The sequence below is a fragment of the Scyliorhinus canicula genome, chromosome 13 (assembly GCF_902713615.1).
Source record: "Scyliorhinus canicula chromosome 13, sScyCan1.1, whole genome shotgun sequence".
Lineage (NCBI taxonomy): Eukaryota > Metazoa > Chordata > Chondrichthyes > Carcharhiniformes > Scyliorhinidae > Scyliorhinus > Scyliorhinus canicula.
In genome coordinates, this window is record NC_052158.1 from 4750672 (window position 1) to 4772222 (window position 21551).

The 21551-nt window shown below is 49.9% G+C and overlaps 1 protein-coding gene and 1 pseudogene across 1 annotated transcript in view; one reads left to right on the top strand and one right to left on the bottom strand.

The window, feature by feature from the left end:
- LOC119976435 overlaps positions 1 to 7544 on the top strand; it is a 93031-nt pseudogene extending 85487 nt beyond the window's left edge.
- LOC119975844 (zinc-binding protein A33-like) overlaps positions 1 to 21551 on the bottom strand; it is a 413200-nt gene that overhangs the window by 211294 nt on the left and 180355 nt on the right. The gene's annotated exons all lie outside the window — the stretch shown is intronic.

Sequence of the window (21551 nt, forward strand, 5' to 3'; positions counted from 1 at the left end):
CGTGTACACTAAGTCAAAGTCGTACCTTCTGAGTTTAAGGAGGATGCGCTGCAACCGAGGCGTCATGTCGTTCAGGTCCTTGTGGATAATGTGGACCAGAGGCCTATGATCCGTCTCGACAGTGAATGTCTGCAGGCCGTAGACATTGTCGTGAAACTTGAGATTGCCAGTGAGAAGACCCAGGCATTCCTTCTCTATTTGCACATACCTTGTTTTGGTGGGCATCATGGCCCTCGATGCACAGGCTACCGGTGCCCAGGATGAAGGGTCATCGCGTTGAAGCAGCACCGTACCGATGCCATCCTGGCCCGCATCTGTCGAGATCTTCGTCTCCCTGTCTGGGTCGAAAAATGGCAAAACGAGGGCAGTGGTGAGCTTGGCTTTCAGCTCCAACCACTCTGCCTGATGTGCTGCCTTCCACTCAAAGGCAGTGAACTTTTTCACCAGGTTTCGTAGGGCCATGGTGTGTGAGGCCATGTTTGGGATGAACTTGCCCAGAAAATTGACCATGCCCAGGAAGCACAACACCGCCTTCTTGTCTTCAGGGACCTTCATGGCTTTGATGGCCTTGACCTTGTCTGTGTCCGGGCGCACGCCCTGCTGAGAGATCTGGTCACCTCGGAACTTGAGTGTCGACATGTCAAAGCAACATTTGGCCCTGTTCAGCTTCAGGCCATTGGCATGGACACGGCGGAATACCTGCTGAAGACGGGAAACATACTCTTCAGGGGTCGTGGACCATATGATGATGTCGTCCACGTACACACGAACCCCTTCAATACCCTCCACCATCTGCTCCATGATGCGATGGAAGATCTCTGATGCCGAGACAATGCCAAACGGCATGCGGTTATAGCAGTGTCTGCCAAACGGTGTGTTGAAGGTGCAGAGCCTTCTGCTGGACTCATCCAGCTGGATTTGCCAAAATCCATGTGCCGCATCTAACTTGGTGAAAGAACGTGCGTGTGCCATCTGACTGGTGAGTTCCTCCCGCTTCGGGATGGGGTAGTGTTCACGCATTATATTCTTATTGAGATCCTTCAGTCTGTATATCATTATCTGCATGTCTGCATATCGTGACAGGTACCCTGCCCAGTGGGCGTGCCCCTGGGGGCCTCTGATCCCCTGGGAGACCCCCACGATGCCGTTCTGCCTGGTACCTGTTTGTGGGAATCAGTACCGAACGGCGCCCGCCCGAGGTCTCCGAGGTGAAGGGAGATTGATCCCACACCTCGGGAAACTGAGGAATCTGCATATTAAAGTGAGACCAGCTGCCTCGCTTTAATATGTCAATTTCTGCAAAGTGACCCCGCCCACAATGGGCAGGATTCACATCACAACGTCTCGAGAGATCACGTTAGATGTCACGGGACGTTGTGAGCCGGGTAGATCCCGAGAGCGGGGTCTCCTGGCTTTTATCGTCCACGCTGAGCCGCGGCGAGCTGCTTTTCGGGCGCAGCGTGGCCATTGGATCGCGCCCTGAGTGTTGCCGTGGGGACTGAATTGCGGCTCATCCCGTTCCCTTGGGGGCGCTATTCAGGAAGCGAGTCAGGACATGCAAATGAGCCAGTGCTCTTCCCACGGGAATCAGAGCAATTCCCATTCCCGCTGGTGTCTGATTCGCTGGAGCCTGAATTAGCGCTGGAGAGCCTGACAAGCTGGAGTTGTTTATAAACGCTCCACTCCCCAAACACTCCCATTCCAGCCAAGAAGGTGGCTCCACGGAGACCTGCCCCCAGACTTTCTGAGTCAGTGGCCAATCGCATGCTGGACGTGGTGGAGCAGAGGCAGGACACCCTCTTCCCCAGGGTAGGCAGGAGACCCAAGCCCACCATCATCAAAAGGGCCTGGGAGGAGGTGGCAGAGATGGTCAGTGCTGCCAACCTCACCAGGAGGCCTGGGGCCCAGTGCCGAAAAACGATGAACCATCTCCTGAGGGCAGCTCGGGTGAGTCACCACCTCTGTGTCCCTGGCATCACTCCTGTCCCTCACTCCTCACAACCCACCTGCCTGCATCTCCCTCACACCCCACCCTGCACCAAACCCCAACACCTGTATTGTCCTCTTTGGCCTGGTGCCTGGCACACACATGCCACCAGCTACAGACCTCCCGTAGAACTCACCTCCATGCGTCTCACCATGTCCTTTATGTGTTCCCGAGGACAAGGTGACCCACAATCACCGGGAGCGGCAGAAAACCGGCGGGGGCATCCCAGACCTGAGAGTGCAAACCCCCGGGGAACAGGAGGCGATGGAGCTCGCGGGCGAGGCAGAGGAAAGGGCCGTCTCAGAAACAGAGGTCGGCATGTGGTAACCAAGTGAGAGCCCAATGCAAAGCTGATGTCCCAACAGCAACTGAGTGACCCCCTCTCCCACAGACCTCTCCTTCCCAAGATCTCACCGTGTCTCTTGTCTTTTGTCTTGCGGGATCACCATCAGACGAGGCCGGGCCGTCCGGGGTCGCTGACCCCCAGCCACATCCCAGAACACCCCGGAGCACCAGTCCGGGGAAGACACCGACTTCTCGTCACTGCTGTCACCTGCACCCTCCACCATCGCAGAGACTATCACCTCGGGGGGCATTTTAGTGAAGAGGCTCCTGGGTCACCTTCTGCTGCTCACTTCACACAGGCTGCAGCACATCAGGTGGAGGCAGGGACTCCCGAGGGAGCAGGCGGTCGGAGGGCTGCCCGATCCCAGGAAGCAGCTGTAGCCCGGACAGGGATCGAGCTTCTGGAATGTATGGCGGGGGCAGGGCCCCAGGACACTTGAACCTGGGGTCACCCTCAGTGAGAGGTGGCAGGAAACAGGGCCAGAAGTGTGAGGCCGCCGTGTATGTCAGCTTACCCAGTGAGTGAGCCGTTACCACTCACTATCTCCCCAAACCCCCTCCCCACAAGCTATATGGGCCTGTGAGATGGATTGGCCGGCACACATGCAGGGATGATCTGGGCAGACAGTGGAATGTGATCCTAAAGGCAGGGGTCAGACTGCGTCAAACGATGAGGAGATCCAGAGCTCATCTCCCAGCGAGTCATCATCATCCTCCGTCCAGTGGACAAGACCCGCTGATACTGCCAACCCAGCGCCAACACCCTGTGGGGATACTGGTAGGACCCTCGGAGGGAGGGAGGGGGAACTGGGGTAGTGGGATGGAGTGAACGGAGGAGGGACAGGGAAGGTGGAGTGAAGGGAGGAGGGACAGGGAAGGTGGAGTGAAGGGAGGAGGGATGGGGAAGGTGGAGTGAAGGGAGGAGGGACGGGGAAGGTGGAGTGAAGGGAGGAGGGACGGGGGAGGTGGAGTGAAGGGACGAGGGACGAGGAAGGTGGAGTGAAGGGAGGAGGGACGAGGAAGGTGGAGTGAAGGGAGGAGGGACGGGGAAGGTGGAGTGAAGGGAGGAAGGACGGGGAAGGTGGAGTGAAGGGAGGAGAGACGGGAAGGTGGAGTGAAGGGAGGAGGGACGGGGAAGGCGGAGTGAAGGGAGGAGGGACGGGGAAGGTGGAGTGAAGGGAGGAGGGACGGGAAGGTGGAGTGAAGGGAGGAGGGACGGGGAAGGTGGAGTGAAGGGAGGAGGGACGGGGAAGGTATCTGCGGCCCTGGGGTAGGGGGCACCACATGGAAGTGGGGGGGTTGGTATGGGAGGAAGGACAGGGCGGGGAGCTGCCGGTGACCAGGCCTCTTTGTTGGCCAATCAGGGGGTGATGAGGTTGCCCCGTGAGCGGCGGCCCTGGAGCACACGTTGGGCGGCCTGTCCTGTCAGCCCGGGCGTCCTTCCTCCTCCAGCATGTCGCCCTCTGCTGGCTGATGTTATGAAGGACACAGCAGGCCAGCAGGATGTTAGAGACCCTCCTGGGGCTATATTGGAGAGTCCCACCAGAGCGTAGTTTTACTCAGAGAGTAGTACGGGCGTGGAATGCCCTGCCTGCAACAGTAGCGGACTCGCCAACACTAAACGCATTCAGATGGTCATTGGATAGGCATATGGACGATAAGGGAAGAGTGTAGATGGGCTTTAGAGGGGTTTCACAGGTCGGCGCAACATCGAGGGCTGAAGGGCCTGTACTGAGCTGTAATGTTCTATGTTCTAGAGTGGTCCAGCCATTGGAATGGCTTCTTGAGGATGCCGATGCTCTGCTCAATGACGCTCCAGGTTTCTGCATGGGCCCCGTTATAACGGGTCTCCGAATCGGTCTGGGGCCTCTGGACAGGTGTCATTAACCATGACCTCAGCGGTTAACCCTTGTCGCCAAAGAGCCAACCCCTAACCTGAGGGAGCACCTCGAAGGTGCCGGGAACCGACGAGTGCGCCAGGATGTAAGCGTCGTGCCCGCTGCCTGGGATTCGGGGGCAGACGTGTGTGATGTCCAGCTGGTGGTCACACACCAACTGCACATTCAGGGAGTGGAATCCCTTCCCATTGATGAAGGACCCCCCTGATGATCCGGTACTTGTAGGGGGACATGCGTACCATCGATCACCCCCTGGACCTGGGGCATGCCAGCAATGGAGGGAAATCCTGCTGCCCGGGCATCCTGGTGTGCCTGGTCCAGACTGAAGGTTATATAGTCCGCTGCCCGGGTGCATAGGGCATCCGTCACCGCGCGGATGTACCTGTGAGCCGATGTCTGCGAGATCCCAGACAGGTCCCCGCTCGGCCCCTGGAAAGCCCCAGAGACAGAGAGGTTCAGGGCGACCGTCACCGAGACGACCACCGGGAGCGGGTGGCCTCCTCCAAACCCCAGCAGTGCCAGCTGCACCACTGCCTGGCACAGGTGGCACCTGGTCTCACTGGTTAGCCGATGTCTTCGGCGGCACAGGCGGTCCGGCAGCTCCTCGAAGGACAGGCGCCGATGGTAAACACGTGCCCTGATGCGGCGCCTCCTTCACACCTCCTCCTCGGCCTGTTGGACGGCCAGCACTCGAGCCTCACCGGCTGGGCCCTGCTCTCCTGGGACAGGCTCGTCTTGTGCAGGATCCTCCCTGAGCAGGCCCTGTGCCTCCAGCCTCCGTGTGTCCGTAACGGCAGCTGTGGCCAGGTAGATAGCGAGCATTCCTGGCTGGACTCCAAAATTCATTCTCCGCAGGGGGGAATAGAGAAGACATGTTAGCACGATGAATATTCCCGAACCCATCCCAATCCAACAGGCTACACGGTGACCCTGAGTTGTACTTCAGCTCCACCCTCCACATGTCCCCACAAACCCCACCCCACCCCTCAGCCGCTCCCCCCGATATGTTGCCGTCCGCACTGCACCCCTGTCCCCATCAGTGAGTGGGACCGGGCCTGTGATGTGGGGAGGCTCTATCCTCACCGACCATCCCTGTCGACAGGGGTACCGGTGGGTGACAAAACCCGTGTCAGCGACAGGCTCTCTGGCCCGTGTCCTGTTTCCTCCAGTGGGGTTTCTGTGGGTCTCCTCACTGGGTGGGCCGTGTGTTATCCCACCAGCAGGGTGGCACCTGGTTGTGGGGTGGAGAGGGTCACCGTGTGCCACCAATCGCTTCCATGCTTAGAGGCTTGTGTGTGGGCAGGTCCTACAGATGGGGGTGAGGCAGGGAAGTGTGTGTCTGCTGGGAGCTCAGCTGCAGTGTGATGTGGGCCCTGGGTGTGACACACAGGTTGTTACAACCTGTCCGGGGGCAGGGTGGATGGGAGCAGGGGCGCGGTGGGCAGGCAGGGCTTGGAGACAGCTGGTGGTCCTGAGGGGTGGGCTGGCTGATAGTGTGACTGGGTGGGCTCCCAAATGACCAGAGGCTCTGTGAACATTCCCAGGACACAGTGAGCAGTCAGCAGAGTGAGCAGCCAGGGGCCTGTGAGAAGCAGCAAAGGGGTGTATTTAAAACCCAGACTGCAGCAATGGGGGTCTGAGCCAGGCCACCCCGATCCCGAGGGGGACACCCCGAGTGCACAGACCTGTCACCAAGTCGCTCCCCGTTACTCCCCCCGGCCCAGGCAGACACCCCCAGCAAGTCCGACAGTTATTGAGGCTTTTTGAGAGTTTATTACCCTCTCTCTGCCCCCCAGCAGCCATGGAGCCCAGTCCCCGTTTGGAAATATTTGCACTAATTCACACCCGCGTGACTTCTGCCTGAGAGGGCGGAGCATCGTGGAAGGGCGGAGCATACTGTGTCCAATCCGCTGATTAGATTTAAATCTATGTCAATGAGGGTTTTACATGCGCCGGCTGCAGGGCACAAACATTGATTTTACCGCCAGGGAGGGACTGGAGCCTGGCGTCGGAATCAGTGCCGGGCACAAACCTCGATTTGTGCATTATGCCCGATTCTCCGCCCGATCGCACTTCCGGTGTCGTGAAGCGGAGAACCCACCATATTTGTTTCCACGGAGCAGAACGGAACTATCTCGGTGTTGAGATCTTCTAAATTTCAGAAGAGATTGGTTTATTTTGATGATCTCTCTCTCACACACACACACAAACACACACAGTTACACACACACACACAGTTACACACACACACACACAGTCTCACACACACACATCAGGTCGGCTTATTTTAATGTTGAGGAACAGGAAATCAAATCACAAATGGTGAAATCTTCCCCAGATTCTCAGCGAGTCTCTCCCCCCGATCCCCAGTGAGTCTCCCCCTGATCCCCAGTGAGGCTCTCCCCCGATCCCCAGTGAGTCTCCCCCCCGATCCCCAGTGAGTCTCCCCCGATCCCCAGTGAGTCTCTCCCCCGATCCCCAGTGAGTCTCTCCCCCAATCCCCAGTGAGTCTCTACCCCCGATCCCCAGTGAGTCTCTCACCGATCCCCAGTCAGTCTCTAATTTTCTGTTTTTTTTCTCCCAGTATCTGTGACCCTGGATGTGGAAACAGCGAATCCCGAGCTCGAGGTGTCTGAGGATCTGAAGAGTTTGAGATGGACCGGGACCCAGAGGAGTCTCCCTGACACCAGGAAGAGGTTTATACACTGGCCCTGTGTGCTGGGATCAGAGGGATTCACATCGGGGAGACATTACTGGGAGGTGGAGGTGACGGGGAATCGGGAATGGAGTCTGGGAGTAGCCGCACAGTCTGTGGAGAGGAAGGACTGGATCAGACTGATCCCAGAGACTGGATTCTGGACCATTGGTCGGGGCGAGGATCAGTTTTATATAAACTCCTCTCCTGAATCCCGTCTCCCTGTTGGTCAGATCCCCGGGAAGGTGGGAGTTTATCTCAGTTATGAGTCTGGGACAGTTTCATTTTACAACGTGGACACCAAGTCCCATTTGCACACCTTCACTGGGAATAAACTTACTGAGAAACTTTATCCTTTCTTCTGGACTTGGGATGAAAACCAGTTTCTGAGAATCTGCTCCGGTTCTGATCCGGACCCGAAAATGGGCGGAGCCTCGTGGTGGGGACATCATCACTGACGTCACAAGGTCAGGGGTCGGGTGTCAGAAATCACTCTTGACAACAGGTTGTACTAAATCAGTCATTTAATATCCAAATTGTAAAATCTCAATCAGACTGTAAATAAGAACAACACAAATAGAAATGTCAGAGAATTAAAATAAAAACGAAATTAAATATCCTGAACTTTTGCTTGCAGTTCATTGTAGTGCCAATTGCAGCCACACGATGGTGATGTCGAGCTGTACAAAGATCAGTAAAGTTTTACAGCGCAGTATCGCCACCTGCTGCTGGATACCTGGTACTGGCAGGAATACCAAAAACAAAAAATGCTCAAACACTCGCTGATCTGACAATTCAGGCAGGACCTTTCTTCACAACTGAAATAGAATTGGATCAGAAACAAAGGAGGGAAAATAAACATTACACTGGACTTTTAAAAAAATCTTTATTGTCACAAGTAAATGAAGTTACTGTGAAATCCCGTCTTGAAGCCGCTGCAGTCCCTGAGGTGTAGGTACACCCACCGTGCTGTTAGGGAGGGAGCCCCAGGATTTGGACCCTGCGACACTGAAGGAACGGCCGATATATTTCCCAGTCAGGATGGGGAGTGACTTGGAGGGGAACCTCCAGGTGGGGGTGATCCCAGGTATCTGCTGCTCTTGTCCTTCTAGATGGTGGTGTCCATGGGTTTGGGATCACTGCCTGTGCGGAGTTTTGCAGTAAAATGGACGATAGTCATGAGTAGCGATAATCAGCAAAGTGACAGGATATTGCTTGTTCAAACTTGAACAATTGAAACCTTGCATTGATATAACAGCACCCTGCAAATAACACTGACTGCTTTTAAGATAAGTCACACGATACTCACATTTTAATCAATTAATTGTTTGATTATAACTTAACTAAACTAATCATTTAACCTTAATTTCCGTACATTACAGAAGAATTCTGAAACAACATTCCAGTAACCATTATAATCAATTTCGATGAGCATTAAGTATTAAAGACCCAAGAAGTAGCGCTTTTGGCTGATATTTACACAGCTAGTTACATGTGGGAAAATTGTCATATACTTACATTGAAATAAACCTGGACAAACTAAAGCTAATTGTTGGAAATTAACTGGGAGACCTGTAGAAATGTTTAACAAATCCTCAGAAAAGTTTTGTCAGAATAGGAAATGGGTTTTGAAATTGGAACAGTGATACAGGTATGACAATCTCAGACCAGACCCCAATAGTTGCTGGGATCCGGACAGAAACCCCAATGTTTAATTTAATTTGTAAGATGCGAGGAAAGGATACTTTGCTCGAAGTGTGACTCCACACAATTAAGGATATGTTATATTGAAACAAACGTTATTACTAACACAGTCTTAAACTAACTTTAACGTCATATAAAAAATAGCTTACAATGCTCAACAAGAAAGTGAAACACTTTAACTCCTAACTGGTATCTTTTTATCTCCAATCAAGCAAAACCCATAGAATCATAGAATTTACAGTGCAGAAGGAGGCCATTCAGTCCAGAGAGTCAGCACCGGCTCTGGGAAAGAGCCCCACACCACCATCCTATACCCTTTATCCCCGTAACCCAGTAACCTTTTTGGACACAAACATTCACTCCCTCCACCTCCAATGGACAGTGTCAGCCGTGTGCACCATCGACAAGATTTACTGCAGGAACTCACCGAGGTTCCTCAGGCAGCACCTTCCAAACCCACGGCCACCACCATCTAGAAGGACAAGAGCAGCAGATACCTGGGATCACCCCCAAGGTTCCTCTCCAAGTCATTCACCATCCTGACGTGGAAACATATCGGAATTTCCTTCACTAACGTGGGTCAAAATCCTGGAATTCCCTCCCTAACAGCACGGTGGGTGTACCTGCTCCCCAGGGACTGCAGCGGCTTCAAGGTGGCAGCTCAGCCACCACCTTGTCAAAGGGAAACTAGGGATGGATAATAAATTCTGACCTAGCCAGCGATGTCCAGAACCCATAATGGAAGAATAAAAACTGTTACAAAGCCTGGAGATTGCTGCATTTGGACATGAACTGCATCAATATCTGAATAATAATCTTTTATTGTCTCAAGTATGAAGTTACTGTGAAAAGCCCCTAGTCGCCACATTCAGGCACCTGTTCGGGGAGACTGGTACAGGAATTGAACCCGTGCTGCTGGCCTTGTTCTGCATTAACAAACCAGCTGTCTAGCCTACTAAGCTAAACCACCCCATTAGCTACGATGTTGAATGTTGGCCAATTAAGACTCTGCCTGCTTACTCAGGTGGATATATAGGATCCCACTGAATCATTTTGAGTTGGGGGGAGTTCCTCCCCATGTCCTGGTCAATATTTATCTCTCAATCAATGTGGCTGTGAAATTTATTAGATGCTAATTGACCTTTGAAGTCATGAAACAAATGGAAGATTTTCTTTCAAATGCTGTGTGTGGTGTGAATTTAGTTTACTTTATATCACTGTTAAAAGGCACTAAATCTTTGTTTTAAGCAGAGTAAAAGGCAGCTTTGAAGAAGGTTAACTTTTTTATTTGAAACTGAAGTTAAGTTGTCAGCTTCCCCACCCATCAGGGTTCTCAGACACTGAATAGAAACACAAGTTGCTGCAGTCCCAGAGGCTGCTTTCCCCTTTTTGAGAGAGAGCTGACTGGTGGTGGGTTTAACCTGAGGGTCAGCACATTTCAGGCGAGGAGCAAGGTTGAACCTTCCTGAATAACCATAGCTGATATGGGAGTTGAACCCACACCGCTGGCATCGCTCTACATTACAAACCAGCCATCCAGCCAACTGAGCTGAACCAACTCCCTTTCACCCTACTCCCATTTGCAGTGTTATATTAGCCAATGTAAAACAATCTTACTTTTCAGTTCAGCGATGCCAGAATGCCCATTGCTGTGAATGTCTGTGAAACAAGTGCATTGAGTGAGAGTTCCAGCAGGTTGATAGCGATATGGTGAATGATTTACCTGTCTTGATGTCAAGGGCAGTCACTCTCACCTCACCTCTGGCATTCAGCTGTGTTCTAGCGCCACCAGGTGACCAAAGTCACTAATGCAGGAAAAATAAATCTGTGGAGTCCCGATCTCAGCCAGCGGATGGCAGGGTATTGCTCCATGCAAAACAGGATTTTTATGCTTAAAATGTTTTTATTCATTTACCTGAATAAAGAACAGAGGAACACTGGAGAGATATTATCAGATATTAGTGACTGAAATGAAGTTTTGTGAACTAATTGAACATTGAAATAAATTTCAGGGCCTGAATAACATAAGGATTCTGAGAAATTACTGGGTTAAAAATAAATCCATAGACAGTTTGTGGTTTTAGGTTTACTGTTTTGCTGACAAGTAATGTTGTTGCGTCAATTAAACGATATTTATACACTATGACAATTTGATCTGTTGTAATAAAAACAAAATACTGCGAATGCTGGAAATCATCTGAAAAAGATTCATATTCCACTCGATACGTCAACTTTGTTTTTCTCTCCGCAGACTGCACCTGCTGAACACTTTTCCAGAACTTTCTGTTTTTATTATTAATTTGATCTGCTGGTTAATTGAACAGGGAAACATGTTGTTCCAGTCTCACCAGGAGCTGCTGCACTGGCTTTTTAAAATCTAATTTTATTGCTGCAATACTATTCTCAGCCAGGGGGGGGTGGTGTTGCTCTGTCTAATTTCACTTTCATTCTCACATTCTAACTATCCACCAATGTCCCAGTTACTAAACCAGGAGGGCATTCTTATCCTCTCTGTATTCGGAATCCAGGCCCAGATTTGTGAATTCAGCACCTGACACACAGCAAGATCCCAAACTGGGAAATTTCACCATCCGAACCAGGGCTTTTTTGAACGTTGTCCAGACCGGCAGTGTGGAATTTCCCGATAGGGACTCGGTGTGTGACAGGAACATGGAAGTGGGAAGTCCAGGTATCCAGCAGCAGGTGGCGATACTGCGCTGCCAAACTTCACTGTTCTTCGTACAGCTCAATATCACCATCGTGTGGCTGAAACTGGCACTACAATGAACTGCAAGGGAAAGTTCAACTCTCTGGGCTGAATTTTCACTGTGATCACCGGTCACAAAAGGCGCTGGAGTCAAGTGTAGGAGCCGAGTGAGAAATGGAAACACAGAAGAAATCCCAGCTACAGCTTTACACTGCAGTATCACCATAACATGATCAAAAACAGTTAATAATCCCAAAAAAGAATAAATGTTGACATTTTGAGGCGTAGATGCCTCAGTAATGGCTTTGACGTTTGAAGGTGTCTATGACGTGACCCAGATATTCAATAGAAGATTGGCAAAATTCACATTTATCTTTCCACATTCTTAATCCGTAATCTTCTAGGCTCTGGAGTGCAGCACCTCGGTTGTGGAGATTCTTCCTCATTCTTTCCAGGAACTAAGATATCATCTCAGTAAAACTGGCCTCCTGATCCACTTAGAATTTGATCCATGACACGTTGGAACATCTCAGGTGTGGACGTGACTCCAAATTGAAGACTTTAATATCTGGGCAGCCCATTGTGTGTCACGATTGTCAAAGTAAGAAGTCTTACAACACCAGGTTAAAGTCCAACAGGTTTGTTAGTGAAGCAATTATTCTCAGTGTGAAAGTTGAGCTCTGACAATGACCATATTCACAGACTCCAGGGAAATGCTCCATTTCCCCCCCTTACAGAATTACAGCTAATTACTCTCACATTTAAACTTCTCACTTTCCCAGCAGCTGTAGATCAGTTAAACTGAGACCCTGTCCCGTTGACAGATCCGGATCAGAACCGGATCAGAATCGCAGCCCCTTTAATATCTAAATCGGGGACTGGTTTAGCTCACTCGGCTAAATCGATGGCTTTTAAAGCAGACTAAGGAGGCCAGCAGCACGGTTCAATTCCCGTACCAGCCTCCCCGAACAGGTGGCGACTAGGGGCTTTTCACAGTAACTTCATTGAAGCCTACTCGTGACAATAAGGGATTTTCATTTTTCATTTCATCTCCCAAAATAGAGAAGAAATGCTCAATATTTCCTCCTTTTCCCTCAATTGAGAATTCCCCTGTGTAAACCGAGCCCCACATCTTGGCCATCAGAGAACCATTTCCTGAATTTCTGCTCTCACCCTTTGCCTCCCAGAACCGTGATCGGATTCTCCTTGTCCTCACCTTCCAACTCATCAGCCTCCACTTTCAACGGATCCTCCATCTATTTCACCACCTCCAGTGTGGGACCATCACCAAATACACCTTCCCCTCCCCTTTCAGCATTCAGAAGGGATCTTTCTCTTGGTGACTCGGAATACAGGTCCAGATTTGTGAATTCAGCACCTGAGACACAGCAAGATCCCAAACTGGGAAATTTCACTCTCCCAACCTGGGATTTTCTGAATATTGTCCAGGCCGGCTGTCTGGAATTTCCCAATAGGGACTCAGTGTGTGACAGGAACATGGAAGTGCGAAGTCCAGGCTCATGTTTATTTTCCGTCCTTTGTTTCTGATCCAATTCTCTTTCAGTTGTGAAGAAAGGTCCTGCCTGAATTGTCTGATCAGCGAGTGTTTGAGCATTTTGTGTTTTTGGTATTCCTGCCAGTACCAGGTATCCAGCAGCAGGTGGCGATACTGCGCTGTAAAACTTTACTGATCTTTGTACAGCTCAACATCACCATCGTGTGGCTGAAATTGGCACTACAATGAACTGCAAGGGAAAATTCAACCCTGAGATGAATTTTCACTGGTCCGGAACTTCCTGCTTGCAGCGGGAAGCCACGGGTCGCCGATTTTGAAAGAGAAATCTGCACATTCTCCTGGGCTCTGATGATGCATCCAACCTACCTTTCCCCTACTGCAACCTGGTCATCCAGCGCTCTGGTCTGCGCAGGCTCCAGCGCACCACAGGACACACTCAGCTCGGCACTGCCTATTGAGGGCAGGTCAGCTTGGGAACGCCATTTGAGGGCAGGTCAGCTCGGCACCGCCCATTGAGGGCAGGTAAGCTCGGGAACGGCCATTGAGGGCAGGTCACCTCGGCAGCGCCCATTGACGGCACGTTAGCTCGGGAATGCTCATTGAGAGCAGGTCAGCTCGGGAATGCCCATTGAGGGCAGGCCAGCTTAGGAACCCCTATTGAGGGCAGGTCAGTTGGGGAATGCCCATTGAGATCAGGTCAGCTCGGGAATGCCCATTGAGGGCAGGTAAGCTCGGGAACGGCCATTGAGATCAGGTCAGCTCGCAAACGCCTATTGAGGGCAGGCCAGCTCGGGTACGCCCATTGAGGGCAGGCCAGCTCGGGTACGCCCATTGAGGGCAGGCCAGCTCGGGTACGCCCATTGAGGACAGGTCAGCTCGAGAACGCCCATTGAGGGCAGGTCAGTTGGGGAACGCACATTGAGGTCAGGTCAGTTGGGGAACGCACATTGAGGTCAGGTCAGTTGGGGAACACCCATTGAGGGCAGGTCAGTTGGGGAACGACCATTGAGGTCAGGTCAGTTGGGGAACGACCATTGAGGTCAGGTCAGTTGGGGAACGCCCATTGAGGGCAGGTCAGCTCGGGAACGCCCATTGAGGGCAGGAACGTTCACAGCAGATTTAGATAGAAATCAACAGAAAACTATTTTCACGAGTGTTTCAAGGTATGGAGAAGTTTTTTTCAACAGTTTTTTGCTCTTTGCTTTTAAACAAGCATTACTATTATTGTTGATTCTTTAAAAGTATTTTGTAATTTTATTTTTTATGATTAAAGGTGAATATTTATAAATGAATATCGGTTTGGTAATTTGTTTTAAATCTGTGAAATTATTTAAATCTGCACTATATTATTAAATAACTTTGTGTGAGGTATGCCCAATGTTTTAATTTAGATTATGGTCATAAGATTTTTGAAACGCCCCAGGGGCTGTTTGCTTTGTCCTTATACCATCTGATTTTTTGATTAGTGTTTCTAGAATCAGTGCAGTGCAGAAGGAGGCCATTCAGCCCTTTAAAGTCTGCACTGACCCTCCGAAAGAGCATCTTACCCAGGCCCACACCCCCTCCATCCCCATCCCTCACAGCACCAGGGACCCGGGTTCAATTCCAGCCTCGGGTGATGGAGTTTGCACTTTCTCCCCGTGTCTGCGTGGGTTTCCTACGGGTGCTCTGGTTTCCTCTCACAGTCCAAAGATGTGCAGGTTAGGTGGATTGGTCAGGCTAAGCTGCCCCTTACTGTCCAGGGATGTCCAGGTAAGGTTTTCAGGATGGGGAGGGGACCCAGGTTGGGGACTCTTTCAGAGGGTCAGTGCAGACTTGATGGGCTGAATGGCCTCCTTCTGCACTGCAGCAATTCAATGGTTCAATTCCATGGTTCTCAGAAACCGCAGACACGGGGAGAATGTGCAAACACCACAATTTCACCTTCTGTGACTTCAAACTCACTTTAGACAGTAAAATACCCTTTTAATGGAATTAACAGCTTCATGAGATAGCAAAGTTTAAAACATATATATATCTTCCTTTCATTTTATTTGCATTTGAAACATATTTATAAACACTAAACATTGATAATATCAAACTTTAACCTCCCAAAAACGGTCTCCCGATGTCTCCTGCCTCTGCCAGACTGAAAAATGTCCGTGTGAATAAAAAGGTGTAAAAACTGCCCAAACCGCGGGGGAGTGGCCCAGGTTAGCGTTGCAGCTGGACTTTTCCTGCAGCAACGCAGAGCTTCAAACTGTCAGAATAAACCGTCCGGGAGTTTAAACGCCGCACGCTTTTAGCGCGCGTGCCTGAACGCCTGCACTTCCGGGTCGTCACGCCGCACATGTGCAGAGCACCAGTGACTCAGAGTCACGAACCCCCCAGGAAGTTACGGCCACTGTGATCACTGGTCACAAAACAGGCGTTAGGGAATCAGCCGTGTGTTTTACTCCCAGCATTGCAGTAAACGTGTGATTTCAGCTCCTTACAACTAAGATTTTCATACATCCCATATCCTTGAAGAGAGTGAATTTGTCGTTACTCATGATGTGAGGTGCTGAATACCTGAGGAATGTTCTCATTTTCACAATACAATATTAACCTGTTTTTTATACCAGTGACAGTGGGAGTGATGAGGACGGGCGAGGATGGAGCTGTTGCCGGATGCACACATTTCCCTGAAGAATATTAGAAACATATCAAACAATCCGAGTCTCCGATTACATTTCAGGAACATTGACCGGAGATAATGATTGGGGAACAGCTTTGAGCATCTCTGCTCTGTCTGCCAGGGTGATCCTATCAGTTTGATCGAACATGGGAGCTCAATGAGGAAAGTGTTGGAGTTATCAGGTCTGGAGATGATAACGGCCGGGATAAGGCACTGGGAATGAGCTCGATGGGGGTGGAGATGGGGATGTTCCGGAGATAGTCATCAGCTAAATGAAGAGAAAGTGGGAAATGGGTGTGAGAGGAGCAGAGAGGGAAAGGGGCAGATCCTGGGATTGGTCCTTTAGGGAATGAGGAAGGAGTGTGTCAGTATTAAACAGAATCCACCGATGTTTTACCGACTTTATCTCCTGTTGTCCATGAAGAATCTTCCACAGAGGAAGCTTTTCCTGAGTCCATCGAGGATCAGACTGCTGAAGAGCTGGTACCTTCCCTGGGTGAAAGTCAATGAACAGCCAGACTTCAGTCCCAGCTGACAGTCTTCTCTCCAGAGCTGGAGGGCAGCACAGAAGCTGAGGCAGAATCTTTAGCACTTCCGAAGCTGCAGAATCCTCGACAGCAATCTTGTCCCCGGGTTGATTGTCCACAAGAAACTCCTCTTATTACAAGATGAGGCTGAATGTCTCCATATTCTGGGCAATTCTTCCCAGTTCTTCAGAGTGGAACAGCCTCGTACAGAGAAAAGTGCGGCTCTCTTACCACTGCCGACACAAAGTAGACATCCTCTCGGAAAATCATTGGGAAATCATCTCTTCTTCTTTTCCTGACAGTCTGACAGGAAGTTGATCCGTTTTTCCTTCATTGTTGAAGGTCATTGAAATCTCAGATCTTCATTTCCTTTTCAGTCCTTATCTAGCAGTCGATGATACGGCTGTGACAGTCTTCCCTGGAGTTGAAGATCATTCCTCTTCTGAAGCTTCATCCCAGAGTCCTTCGAGGGAGAAACAAGTTCCTCAGAGAGTCCTGAGTTCTTCTCTTCTCTCCCAGAGAGTCCGAAGATCGATTCTCTGCGATTCCCTCCTTCAATCAGGGTTCTGTGGAAAGGTCTTTGTTGTTCTTGCAGTTCAGTCATCCTGAAACCTGGACTCAGCTTCCCAGCTCTGCTGACAGCAATGCTGAGAAAGTCTTGTCCTGTTCTGCAGATGGTGATTTCCTATCAGACGCAGAGAAAGTTCTTTCTGTCTCCAAACTGTCTTCCCTGGGGGCCGGGAATACTGAGGGAGATTGAATCCCCCAACGCTGTGACTTGAGGAGGGGGAGAATGGGATTTGGAGTTGAGTAGAATCTGTAATTGTAAAAAGCGAGCTACAGAAATGCAATGTTCAAGATGTAGTTTCATATTGTTGTTAAGAAGTAGGAGAGCATACTTGGGGGAGGTGTTGTACAAAGGGTTGATGTGTAGTACAAAGGGTTAACCTGCAGGATTAAGTGTTAATGTATTTTGTAAAGGGTTCTAATAATAATAATAATCCTATTGTCACAAGTAGGCTTACATTAACATTGCAATGAAGTTACTGTGAAAATCGCCTCATCACCACAGTCCGGCGCTGGTTCGGGTACACAAAGGCATAAAACAGAATGTCAAAAGTACCGGAGAGCACGTCTTACGGGACTTGTGGGAGGAAACCGGAGCACCCAGAGGAAACCCACACAGACACGGGGAAAATGTGCAGACTCCGCACAGACAGAGACCCAAGCCGGGAATCCAACCTGGGACCCAGGCGCTGTGAAGTCACAGTGCTAACCACTGTGCTACCATGTCGCCCATGTTGTTAACGTGTTGTATAAAAGATTAATTTGTTTCATAAAGAGGTCATGTGTTGTATTAAGGGTTGATATGCAGTATAAAGGGTTAATGTGTTGTGTAAAGGGTTGATATGCAGTATAAAGGGTTAATGTGTTGTGTAAAGGGTTGATATGCAGTATAAAGGGTTAATGTGTTGTGTAAAGGGTTGATATGCAGTATAAAGGGTTAATGTGTTGTGTAAAGGGTTGATATGCAGTATAAAGGGTTAATGTGTTGTGTAAAGGGTTGATATGCAGTATAAAGGGTTAATGTGTTGTGTAAAGGGTTAACGTTGTCGGCGGCCATTTGCAACCTGATACAAAAGGACACTCCTATGGCCTGATGGGAAATGTAGCAAACTAACTTCAGGAATATGGGCCGGGATTCTCCCGCAATTGGCGGAACGGCCCGACGCCGGCGCCAAGAGCGGCGCAAACCACTCCGGTGTCAGGCCACCCGGAAGTTGGGGAATCCTCCGCACTTCCGGGGGCTAGACCGGCGCCGAAGGGCTGCCGTGGGCTGGCATGAGTTGGCGAATGCGCAGAACCGCCGGCGTGTTCTGGCGCATGCGCAGGGGGTTTCTTCTCCGTGCCAGACATGGCGGAGCCGTACAGAGGCCGGCGCAGAGAGAAAGAGTGCCCCCACGACACAGGCCCACCCGCAGATCGGTGGGCCCCAATCGCCAGGCCACACTGGGCCCTCCCCACCCTATGGCTGTGTCCCCCCGCGCCCCCCCCACCCCCCCCCCAGGACTTACCTAGCCGCCCTCCAAGCCAGGTCCCGCCGTGTGGGACCATGTCCATTTCACGTCGGAGCGACTGGCCAAGAACGCACGGCCGCTTGGCCCATTGGGGCCGGAGAATTCCCGGGAAGGGCCGCTGCCAACGGCCCCCGACCGGCGCGATCCCTGCCCCTGCCTGAAAACCGGCGCAGGAGAATTTGGCAGGCGGCGTTGGAGCGACGGGACTGGATTCACGCCCCCCCCCCCCCCCCCCCGGCGATTCTCCGGCCTGGCGGGGTGTCGGAGAATCCTGCCCAAGTTCAGCAGAATGAATGACTTTAGATGGTGAGTGTGTGATTGGCCAGGTGGGTTACAGTGGGTTACAGGAAGACGTAGACGGGATGGTCACACGGGCAGAAAAGTGGCAGATAGAATTTAACCCTGAAAAGTGTGAGGTGATTCACTTTGGAATGGGTAATGTGACAAAGAAGTATTCTGGGAAGTTGCGAGGAACAAAGGGACCTCGGCATGTTTGCCCATAGGCCTGTGAAGGCAGAAGGACAGGTCAATGGGGTGGTGAAAAAGGCATTTGGTACATTTGCCTTTATCAATCGAGCCGTAGATTACAAAAGCAGGGAGGTCATGTTGGAGTTGTACAGAACTTTGGTGAGGTCACAGCTGGAGTACTGTGTGCAATTCTTGTCACCACATTACAGGAAGGATGTGATTGCACTGGAGGGGGTGCAGAGGAGATTCACCAGGATGTTGTTGATGGAACATTTCAGTTATGAAGAGAGGTTGGATAGGCTTGGGTTGTTTTCGCTGCAGCAGAGAAGACTGAGAGGCGACCTGATTGAGTTATTATGAGGGGCATGGACAGGGTGGATAGGGAGCAGCTGTTCCCCTTTGTTGGGGGGCCAGTTACAAGGGGGCACAAGTTTAAGGTGAGGGGCAGGAGGTTTACGGGGGATTTGAGGGGAAACCTTTTTACACAGAGGGTGGTGATGGTCTGGAACGCACTGCCAGGGAAAGTGGTAGAGGTGGGTTGACTCACATCCTTTAAAAAGTACCTGGATGAGCACTTGGCACGTCTTTACATGCAAGGCTATGGGCCAAGTGCTGACAAATGGGATTAGATAGGCCGGTCAGGTGCAGACTCGATGGGCCGAAGGGCCTCTTCTGAGCTGCATTATTCTGGATTCGTGATTCTGTGATTTACACAACCTGCAAGTGACCTCTGTGATTTACCACAAATGTCTCTGATTTTACAACCGGCCATAAACAGCAGCACGCTGGACAATAAATGTCTTCACGGGAAAGACTGACCATGATGCATTAGCAGGATGAAAAGCAACATATATCCCTGACAATAAACTTATCCTAATCGATGATCAAATGGACAAGAAAAGGGAAAGAGACACTAAAATAATCAAGGACAGCGGGCCCTAAGGCCAGGCATCCTGCAACAAACTAATTTGAACTCCTGCTCCTGCTCCTGAGAAGAAATATGACTCCTGAGTGAGTCACGGTTCATTGAACGTTTGTGACCAGAAAAGACAGTGATTGGTTAGTGTTGTCCTGTGAACATGTGACTAGAAGCATGAGGTCAGTGCCAGCGAGATCTTTATAAGGGTTGATGTATTTAAAGGGTTAACAGGTGGGATATTCTATTGTATGACGTTGATGATGATGGACCACTGACACTTGTCAGTCATGTGTTAGACTCTCAAGGGAGAGTTTGTAATCATGCCTGAGAGCTCCTTGCCTATTCTGTAACCTGTTTAGAAGTAATTCTAATAAACAAGTGTTGAAGCAGAGACTAAAGTCTGTCTCCAGTCTGTCTGAGAACCACGTCCCAGACCCAGAGTCCAAGACAAAGAACTCAATCTCAGAACATGGTGGCAGCTCAGAACAGGTGGGTGTCAATGGCAAAGCCAGCATTTGTTATCCATCCCTAATATCTACACAGACTAATGGAGCCATTCACTGACACAAACAGTAATACTCCCTTCGTCAGTTCGTGTCAGTAAACAGTCAACAGAATCGTCTCCCCAAAATGAAACAACTGTGTTCTAGTACCACCAGGTGGCCAAAGTCAGTAATGCAGGGACAATAAATCTGTGGAGTCCCGATCTCTGCCAGCGGGTGGCAGTGTTGCTCCATGAAAAACTGGGTTTTTCAGTTTAAACTTTTTTTTCATTTACCTGAATGAAGATAACACTTTTGAGGCAGGAAATGAGGTTGTGTGAACTAATTGAACATTGAAATAAATTTGAGGGCCTGAATCACATAAAGATTCTGAGAAATTACTGAGTTAAAAATAAATCCATAGACAGTTTGAGGTTTTATGTTTACTATTTCGCTGACAAGTAATATTGTTGCATCAAGTAAACTATATTTATACAATCTAACAAGTCGATCTGTTGTAACCAAAACAAAATACTGAGAATGCTGGAAATCATCTGAAAAAGATTCATATTCCACTCGAGACGTCAACTCTGTTTCTCTATCCACAGACCGGACCTGCTGAACATTTTTCCAAAAACTTTCTGTTTTTATTATTAATTTGATCTGCTGGTTAATTGAACAGGGAAACATGTTCCAGTCTCACCAGGAGCTGTTGCACTGGTTTTTAAAAAAATCAAATTTTATTGCTGTAATACCATTCTCAGCCAGGGGGAGGTGGTGTCGCTCTGCCTAATTTCACTTTCATTCTCTTGTTCTAACTACCCACCAATGTCCCAGTTATTAAACCAGGAGGACATTCTTATCCTCTCTGTATTTGGAATACAGGCCCAGATTTGTGAATTCAGCTCCTGACACACAGCAAGATCCCAAACTGGGAAATCTCACTCTCCCAACCTGGGCGTTTTTGACCATTGTCCAAACCGGCAGAGTGGAATTTCCCGATAGGGAATCAGTGTGTGACAGGAACATGGAAGTGGGAAGTCCAGAATCATGTTCATTTTCCCTCCTTTGTTTCTAATCCAATTCTCTTTCAGTTGTGAAGAAAGGTCCCGCCTGAATTGTCAGATCAGCGAGTGTTTGAGCATTTTGTGTTTTTGGTATTTCTGCCAGTACCAGGTATCCAGCAGCAGGTGGCGATACTGCGCTGTAAAACTTTACTGATCTTTGTACAGCTCGACATCACCATCGTGTGGCTGAAATTGGCACTACAATGAACTGCAAGGGAAAGTTCAAGATATTTATTTTACTTTTTATTTTAATCCTCTGACATTTCTAGTTGTATTGTTCTTATTTACAGTCTGATTGTGATTTTACAATGTGGAAATTAAATGAGACATTTAGTGACAACCTGTTGTCAATGCTGTTTTCTGACCCCTGACCTCTGCCCCTGACCCGAATTGCAGGGTCAAGTCATTGTGATGTCAGGGATGATGTGCCCACCCCGAGGCCCCGCCCCTTCTCCAGATCCGGATCAGAACCGGAGCAGATTCTCAGAAAGTGGTTTACATC